This window comes from Synchiropus splendidus, chromosome 13, assembly GCF_027744825.2.
Source record: "Synchiropus splendidus isolate RoL2022-P1 chromosome 13, RoL_Sspl_1.0, whole genome shotgun sequence".
In the NCBI taxonomy this organism is placed as follows: Eukaryota; Metazoa; Chordata; class Actinopteri; order Syngnathiformes; family Callionymidae; genus Synchiropus; species Synchiropus splendidus.
In genome coordinates, this window is record NC_071346.1 from 13,306,101 (window position 1) to 13,315,568 (window position 9,468).

Consider the following 9,468-nt stretch of genomic DNA (forward strand, 5'->3'; position numbering starts at 1 on the left):
AAAACAAAGCTCATGGCAAAACGGAGAATCCCAGACTGGGAATGAAACCTGTAAGACAGCAGTGAAAGCTCTGACCTGCAATGTTATTGAGTAGAATTAGTTTCTGAATGGAGCATAACGTACAACATATGAGCCATAACCCAACAGTAATCCGGAACACCACCAAACTATAACCATACCATAACCATATAACCTCTTCTATTTTTTGCATTTTTTTTCCTAATGTATTTGCTGCATTTGTTCCTCTTGTAAAACAGTCAGAAAATGCAGCTTTAAAATGTTCATCCCTTGCACTTTAGAATCATTTTTTACGCTGCTTTTAATTCCACGTTTAGTAGTATCATAAACAGCAGCGAGGGCTTTTCAATAATCAGCCGGAACATTTTCATAGTCAGGACGAAGACATTCAAGCGTCGACAGCGACTCACTTTAAATTCATGCCATCATTTGTGCAGGTTTTAACTTCTGTGAGGCAAAAAGAAAGGATGAGAGATGAGCAAGATAGAAGTCGAGACAGCAAGATGGAGAAACAGCGAAAAAGAGAGATGGAGAGGGAAGCCGATCTCTTAGACTCCGTGTCTCGGTTTAATGACACGGGACCACATGGGAGGGAGAAAAAAACCTCTTTGCGAGCTATGATGAATCCAAAGACTGATGACCTCATGCCTGCCCTCTTGCCGCCAACACACACAAACACACAGACAAGAAGGAGAGGAAAAAACTTGAAATGAACTGCTCTACTTCAGTGTTTACAAGGGAAGCTGTCGCTCTCTCGCGGTTCTCATTTTCCCTGCCTGTTTCACCATGTCCTCGCTGTTCCAGTCCATACACTTCAATATGGTGTCAATACTGAACACTGCATCACGCACACCTGGCTGAGATGAATTCAAAAAGGAAATAAATAAGGCACCAACATTCACAGGTTGGCAGTCAGGGAAGTGGGAGGTGATATTAAAGAGGAATACATAAAGATAGATGCTGGAATGTATAATGCTTGTCAGGGTATCACCAAACTGTGGTTATTCATATTCTCAGAGAGGTTTTTTGTCACTGAAAATAAAGCTATATTTCATTATTGAGTTGGTAGGAGCGAAAATGGCTAAAACCTCTGTCAGGGTTATTTGTCTTCATCAGACATGCTTTTGTAAGCATCTCCGTGTCGAACAACTGCCAAACGCTAGAGCAGGTTCTTGGCACATCAAGTACACCCGCTACTAATGAAAAAATTGTGTTTGGTTGTGACTGATATAAGCTGGGATTCAGATGGGATTCGGACCAAGAGGAAACTATATTTGTGATACTGATTCATGAAATTAATTTGCAATAACTCATTCTTTTCACAAAATGGCAAAACAATCCAGATACATTCACTCTGGTCACTATAGCACTGAAAAGACGCAGAACAGCGAAGACAATAAACTAAAACACATCATACATGTATGTAAAAATTTGACATTTTTATGGAAAAAGAAAAAGAAAAAATATCACCTGCATCACAATGACTCATAAAGTCATTGTTTTAATTGATTTTATTGCACTTCTTTTCTGACGTAATTCTAAATCTTTTTGCACAAGTTATTCTTCACATATGATATGTTCCAAGGGAATATTTTGATTCTAAAACAGTTTGAAACCAAAAGATTTTTGTTTGTGCAGCAAAAGTAAAAAACACAAAATCACTTAATATCATCTTTTGGCACTAACTTTAGATCTCAATCAAGTTTTTAAATCATTTATTAAGAGCAATGTCTTACAATTATATGGTAATAATTAAAACCACAATTTGTACAACACGATTTATATTTGCCAGTATTTTGTGGTCATCCCGTCTTTTACCTCACACATATGAATCAATATAAAGTCTATTTCAAAATGGTTCATAAAGCCGAAGCAAACCTGAAAGTGTTATAAAATCAGAAAAACTTTAGAATAAAAGTTCAATTGTGTATTTTTCACTTCAGCATCCGATCAGTTCATCACAGATTGCTCTGCCAAATATATCATTTTAGATAATGGTGAAAATTGTCTCATGAACAACAATAATTATTCACTCATCGCCTCCTCTGGAGGACAAATACAGTGGATGTGAAACCATTTCATCTGTTACCAGAACAAAACCTGAGCCCAAAGAGCCGCTTGAGCCGGAGTTCGGCAGCTATTGTAGTCTTCTCTCTGTTCGGTGTGATAATGACTTGATTGATGTTAAAGTTCCCCCCCACCTTTATCACCCGGCTGTAAACCCATTAAATCATCACCTCCAGGATGAACGAACTATCATGTGAAAACTGCATCAGACATCCGAGCGAACAAGAAGGATGCACATCGGAGAAGTGCACCTGTCAGCCTTCCACCCTCACCACACAAGTTTGTCCTACCTGCTCAGACTGACGGGAGGACAGCAGGTTCTCCTCAACTCTTTCACGGGGAACACAGATCTCCAGCAGGCTGCTCCACCGCTCCTGTTTGAAGGTGAATCGATCTCTCGGCCAAGTGGTACGTGATCCTGCTGTTTCCTCCACACTCTGATGCAGCTCTCTCTTCTTCGCCGCTGACACTGCCTCACAGAGCTGCAGTGGGAAATGTGCAAACCACCAATGTGTCGGTGAGCTGCTGCTCTCTCTCTCACTCTCTCTCTCACTCCCCCCCTCTTGGGTGAGGTGAGACTTTCTCTCTCCCAGTGTAAGGCTGTCTCAGGCTATAGGGATGCTCCTCTCCGTAGCTCTTCACTCTGTCAATGTCTTCAGCTGAACTGAACTGGGATCTGCTATCTCACCATCTCTTCTGGGTCCATTGAGTTATCCGTCTTTCTTTGTGTCTCTTTATTGGCATTCATTTCTGTGTCGCCGTTAGTGCAGCCTCTAGTGGTTGATCTCTCTGCATGCGGCTCGTATAATTCAATTGGTCTCCAAACGGGAACAAAAGGTGGAATGTGACCTGCAAAGACACAGCACAGACAAAAATATGTAAGATTTCAAAGAAAACATCGTGCATAATTCAGTGTTAATGCTTTATACACTGCCTTTCTCATTTACAAATTGTTTTATTTTGTAAATACTATTATATATTATATAATATTATAAATATAGTATTATGTAACACAAAAAACCCTCTTTCTCTTCCTTGTTTATTACAAGAAAAAAAAAATTTAATGACCTAACTACTGTCAATTTGTAAACTATACCATTTAATGTGTATAAGGAAATACATTAGTTTTAATTAAATTTAGAATACGTGACCCACCAACCGTTTTTCGCGACATAAAAACGACACCAATACGATGTATACGTACTTAACTGGAGACTGTGACGTGTTACCCCGCGACCGTGTAAACTATTTTGTCATGTCTTATCAAAGAAATGTCGACATTCGAGTGGATTCGGTGGATGTCGGTGTTGGTACGTGTAAACTAACAGCAAAATACAATGACTATAAACTTACAAAGTGGTCCACATGGAGAGTAGAAATCCAAACTGTCGACATCTTGCGAATTTCGTCTTCCTCCTGTCACACGGCGCTTAGTTTGCCACAAATTATTTATGTCAGCAAATGACAATAACTTCATTAGTTTACTGAAGCTGACACAACTATCCAACATGAACATATAGGCGCAAGTATTAATTTCATTAGGAGTTTTAGTGAGTCTGAACTGTTGGACCAATAAAAATCTTAATCAGAGATAAGTGTGCAAACAACAGGCATATTTTCCGATTTATACATCATTGGGGAAAAAAAAAACTTTCAGAGAATAGTACATTTTTTGTATGTTTGGTTTTTAATGTAAATTTTGAAATACAAATGGGACGCAAAACATTTCATGTCTGTCTACCAGGAGTGAAAAATGTGTTTGTCTGTTTCAGGGATTTGGATGTTTGGTTCTCAGCCAATAATATTATTTGTATTAAGAAGGGATTTGTCATGTTAATCCGTTGCCAATAGGGTAAATAATTTGATCATTAGCCTTCCTAAAATAACCCAGAACAGCAGTGAAATGTGCAACAAGTTCCACCATTGTTCTGAAAACACTGACTATACTCCCCTGACATATTTGGTTTCCGTCCCCAGTGCATCACTACAACTCAGCAGCAGCGTTTGATTTTCATGCTCCAAATATCTGGAGCAATCTGCTGTGGCTGTGTGATGTTTCACATCAAACCCCAAGCATCTTCTGTTTGACACGACTTTTTGTTTTATCCAGTATGTACAACTTTTACTCCCCGACGTCATCTGTGCTCCATTTCACAGTTATACATTGAAATTAACTCTTGGTGAATCTGTTGTTTATTTCTCTCTGATGAAGACGCGCCATCGAAGGTCAGTTTTCCAAATTAGCTTTGTTCGTGCATTATTCTGCGGAGGCCATGTCACAAAGAGGGATTTTTATTGGTGATGCTTGCGCAATAGTCAGCCTTGAAAGGCATTTATGAAGACTGAATATGTTGAACACTGTGCATGGAATGGTCCAGAAGATGGACTGAATCAAGTCTCGGAAGTAGAAACCATTTTCTCCAATATTTTAAACCTCATTTGGCTGGGAAGACTGAGAATCTTCCCCTCATTCTCGGGCTTGAAACAGATGAAACGCTTCAAGATACTGAACTGCGTGTCCTGATGGACTTGCACCACGAGAAAATTTTAATTTCTAAATAAGGTACAGCACACATTTTTATGCCTATTTTAAATGTTGCATCTATCACAGATGTACAGCGGTGGGGGAATCAAAATCTAAATTCAGAAAAATTGAAAGACTTATTTTCAGAACGTGAAGAACTATTACCGCAGGGGTCTCAAACTGGTCCTCAAAGTCCCATAGTGGTTGTAGGTTTTTGTTCCAACCAGTCACCTTTTCACCAATCAAGGTGTCTGAAGAATGTAATCTGTTGATGGTGAGTCTGGTGCTGTTTGTTGCAGCTGCACCTGATTGGTTAAACTGCGGGTGCTTGTTTGGTGGGAACAAAAACCTGCACCGACTGGGGCCTTACAGCAATATACTGGTACTGGCCACATCTGTTGCCTCTTATCCCACTGATAAGCACTAACACTGAAAAGCTAGCTTCAATCATTGGGAATTCTTCTGACGTTTTTAAACTGAAGACTGAGAAATTGAGTTTTTTTTTAACGGGTGGTACTCTTCACAAGTCCAAACTGATGTTTGGGTGTAGGTTACCTCATTGTTGTCACACACAATCACTCAAGGGGCCAATGTATGGAACACAAATTTGTTCACAGTATGTTCATTGAACAATCTGTTAATGGCATTCTTTGGCACAAAAATGTAGTCTTGAATTGATGAACATTCATTTTGGCTTCTCTGATGTTAGCTCCATCAAAAATACATTTTCCTCCTTCCGTGCCAACCGACACAGTTGGGTTTTCATCAAGCTCAGTCATCGTGATTTGACATCATTTTCTGGGAATTTTCCAGTTCAAGCTTGAACACTGGTTCATTGTATCCACATGATTTCTTATGTGACCTAAAGTAGTTTATTTTAGCAACATGTAGATAGTTATTGCAGTCCTCTTAAAAGTATTAGGCCGGCCAGATTTGGCCCCTGAGCCGCAAGTTGGACCCATAGTTTCTACTGTCTTTAAAATTGCTATTTTAACTTTTTCTATAACTTTGGCTGTCCGAGATAATAAACTAATCATGATAAATAAATATCCGGTAATGACCTGGATAGAAGCCACAGTCGAATATAGAAGCGGTGTCACAATGTCTTGGGTTCATGCCTTGAACCAGCTAAAAATTTCATTTGAATCCGGCGAAAGAGCGATTGACACTTCCACACGCAACAAGGGTTGCGAGCGGTATAGTTTAATAAACACAGCCCAGAGATGACTCGGCGAGAATCCTCATCAAAGTTGCATTTTGCCGCTAACCATGTCATTTTTATTCTTCTCTCATCAGCCTGGTGTTAGGGGAGCCTTTGCTCCTGCAGCAGCAGACTCAGGAAGATCTTCTCCCCCTCAGGCGGTGACCCTGCTGAACCGCACACCACTGCACTAAGCATTATTGCGCTCATTAGAGGACAGATTCAGCCATATTCGCTCGCTCTGCTCTTGAATGAAACTCCCATACAGTTTAGCTGACTGTACCACTGCACATATAGCAATGTATATCTTACCTTAAGTCACTGTGAGTACACGCTGTATCACCATTACTGTGTCTTGTTTTCACATTTGGAGCCGTAACGAGAAGTCATTTCCCCGTAAGGATTAATTCTTAGTCTTATTCCCTTCGCTAAATTAGTGTTTAAGGATGAATTATTTGTGGCAGTAATTGGGTGCATCACTGTCTCCTTCTATAACTCGAATATGTTCCAAAAACCTTGTTAATTAAATGAGACAGAGTATACTTCCTGCACCTCACAGTAGACCTTTAAACGAATTTTGGAGTTGGAACATTTCTCGTATCCTGCTTATTTGTTTGTTGATCTGTCAGAGATAAGACTCCTGAGGTTTGCATGCGGATTTATTTTTAGCGGGTCGACATTTCAACTTGACACAAAGAGCCAAAAAATTCACACCGCAGGAGATGAACCAAAAATACACCGAGATGGATGGTATCAGCGCATATTTGCCGGGCAGGAGAGCATACAGTATTGAGGGAACAGTAGGACGGATCTTTTGGGTGACAGGAGCAACGCAGGGCGGTCTGATGCTCACTGTCACAGATGATAAGGAAGGATCACTTGCTGTCTCACACAGGCTTCTTTGTGGTTAATTAAAAGGACTTGACAAGAATCCACCGGGAGCGATATACACAGCTCCAACTAAACTTACAATGAATGCAATGACATGAAAATGAAAATACTGACTGGACTACATGTCACTGCACCCTCATGTATACATTTTAATAATGTTTCAGTTTGATCAAAATAGATTGTTAATGTATCAGCTGGCCAAGAATTTTGTATACATTTGTAATATCAGATATTCAAGTAAAAAATCAGATATCAACAGATCCATAGCAGGGTACATCACATGGGAAAATAAATATTTTTCCAACTGTAAATCTATATGATGTATCCCAGAACAACAACAAGTTTTATGGGAGTGACATCTTGAGGAAGATTATGTCTAGCTAAGCGATGAAAAATGATCTCTGGCTTTCAGTGGTGGTTCAACACACTCACAATGGGTTCAACCTGGAGCTGACTGCGTTGTGTTTGATGCACTCTTGACAATGCGTCAACCTCCACAGGGCCTCAAAATACGAATGACTGTCGGGGGGATTAAGTTTATTAATGGGGTATGTGAACCCAGAATTTAAGGACAGGATCCCAAGGTAAAGCCTAAATGCCATCCATTGGAATTCACTTATACAGTGTCTCAATACATCTCACTTTGGACAAAGAGTGGGACACCCATGGGAACCACACCCATGCTAAAGTTGTGTACCCAAGGACAGGTCTTAAAAGTGCTTCCTGAATAACATGGACAACATTTCATGTCTAGATGTACCAGATATACCGTCAGAGTAAATCCTCGTTGACTGACTTGGATTGACAACTATGAACCATTTTTAAATGTGAAACGAACAAAAACAATCTCCATATATATATATATATATATATATATATATATATATATATATATATATATATATATATATATATATATATATATATATGGATATATACTGTTTTGATTTCATTGTGAAAAAAATGACATTCTAACCCTTATTTTGATTTTTTTTCTGAATTATGGTCGACATGTGAAATGGACAATGTTAATTATGGTCTGATATTGAACTGTTTATGACTATTGTGAAGGAGCAGTTAACAGCTGTGAATCCCCGGTCGACCATTTTATGTTCCATTTCAGGTGGGAAAATCGAAGCTTTGCTCGACTTACTCTTGTCTGCTTTCGTAAATGAGCATTGCCTGTCAGCGATGCCCTCAAAGACGCTGACACTTGCAGTCTAGAAGAAAGGTGATGTAGAGTTTGTCATAAAAGCATATGTTGCATATTTGGAGTCAAAATTTGTTGATTTGCATCAATCCATTTCCGAGACAAACTCTATTTCTACCCCACTCTCAACGCATTGTTGCTGACCCATGAGGATAATGAACCAGTGAACAGAAGGTGTTGACAATCTCTGCTGAAAATATATTCGTTTTTTTAGGAGTGTATCCGGAGCCCAAATTTGAAGTGCCAGTCTTTTTGTTCTAATACAAGTGATGCTGATGCTTCACTGTAGAAAATACATTCACATAAAAATGTCTTCGACTGCGCCCCCCTTGTTGCTGTCGGTGTCAAATTATAGTCCTGAAGAATAATGTCTGATTCGTCCAGTATAGTTAAATATTATATAAGCAATAATTCATCAATGACTTTATTCCTCTGCCCGTTTCCCATAAATACACATCCCACCATTTGAACATGTTGCAGAGCGATTAAATGTGCTGTTTTGCATTGTGGTCACAAAGTAGCAGTAAAGTCACTCGCACATGTACGGCAGATGAATATTAATGCAAAGCTTGTGAGTCTGGGAAGCGTCTTCATTTCAGCACCGCAATTGGATTTCAGATGGAGACGAACGTCTTGGGAATTAGACAGTTTGAAATGAAGACCACGATTTTTCATAAAACTGAGACAAGAGCGAAGAACTGCAGTGGTGTGTGTGTCTATTCGGTGTGCGTGTGGTCCCAGCGAGTTTCAGGGGTGGCTGACTGGTGATCGAGCCTCCCACCCCAAAATCAATAAGGATTTCCAGTTCGCTGTGTCTCCAGAGAGGCCAGATAATTCAATGATAGTCGGCAATCTCCAGCGCAACAAATAAAGACCTGATACATTTATTTTAGAAACTAGAGCCAGGGAAGATATTTTTGATGGAGTCAACACATATAACAGTCCCTTATTGTGAGATTATCTGACAGATGACTGGACTATATTTGTGAATTCATGAGCGCTGATTAGCAGACAGTTTCAAATGAGGGTTTTAAAAATAGCTCCGCCGTCTGAACATCCATCACCGGTTTTTAATTGCCAAGGGAAAACATGCTGCCCTCGATAAATTAAGCTTTCTTTTTTTCTGACTGACTTGATTAATTTGAGAAACAGTCTCTCTTTATTCGAATGAAACATCCATGGGCAGCCTAGCTGATAAACTCTCAGGTGTCAGAGCGTCTGCTTTCGCTCCGTTTCCCTTTATTACGCCGTCATTAATGCGTCGGGAATGAGTCTGACACTGACCGTCGGAGAGCAACAAAAAAGAGAGGTCACTTTTACCCTGTGAGCTCTTGAAATCACAGCTTCATGAGAACGTGTTCTGATGGATGAGATTCAAGAATGAAGAAGCATCGTGGATAGTAAAGACTATTACAGACTTTGGATACATACATTTTTCTATTTACTTTGCTTTAAAAGATTCTCATTATAAATCATAATTATAAGAAGATTTTCTATTGAAGTCCATCTGGTTAAACAAAATGTATTCATATTCTTTGACTTTTCCATTTCACTGTC

General features: G+C 39.4%; 1 protein-coding gene across 2 annotated transcripts in view; it reads right to left on the reverse strand.

Annotated features, from left to right (window-relative positions):
* Positions 1-3,504, reverse strand: part of tnr (tenascin R (restrictin, janusin)) — a 173,428-nt gene extending 169,924 nt beyond the window's left edge. For both annotated transcript variants that reach the window (XM_053883868.1, XM_053883865.1), the window contains exons 1-2: positions 3,439-3,504; positions 2,376-2,934 (exon numbers count right to left, since the gene is read on the reverse strand). The gene's annotated coding sequence lies outside the window, so the exon portion shown is untranslated. The remainder of the gene's footprint in view (positions 1-2,375; positions 2,935-3,438) is intronic.
* Positions 3,505-9,468: the final 5,964 nt, after the last annotated feature.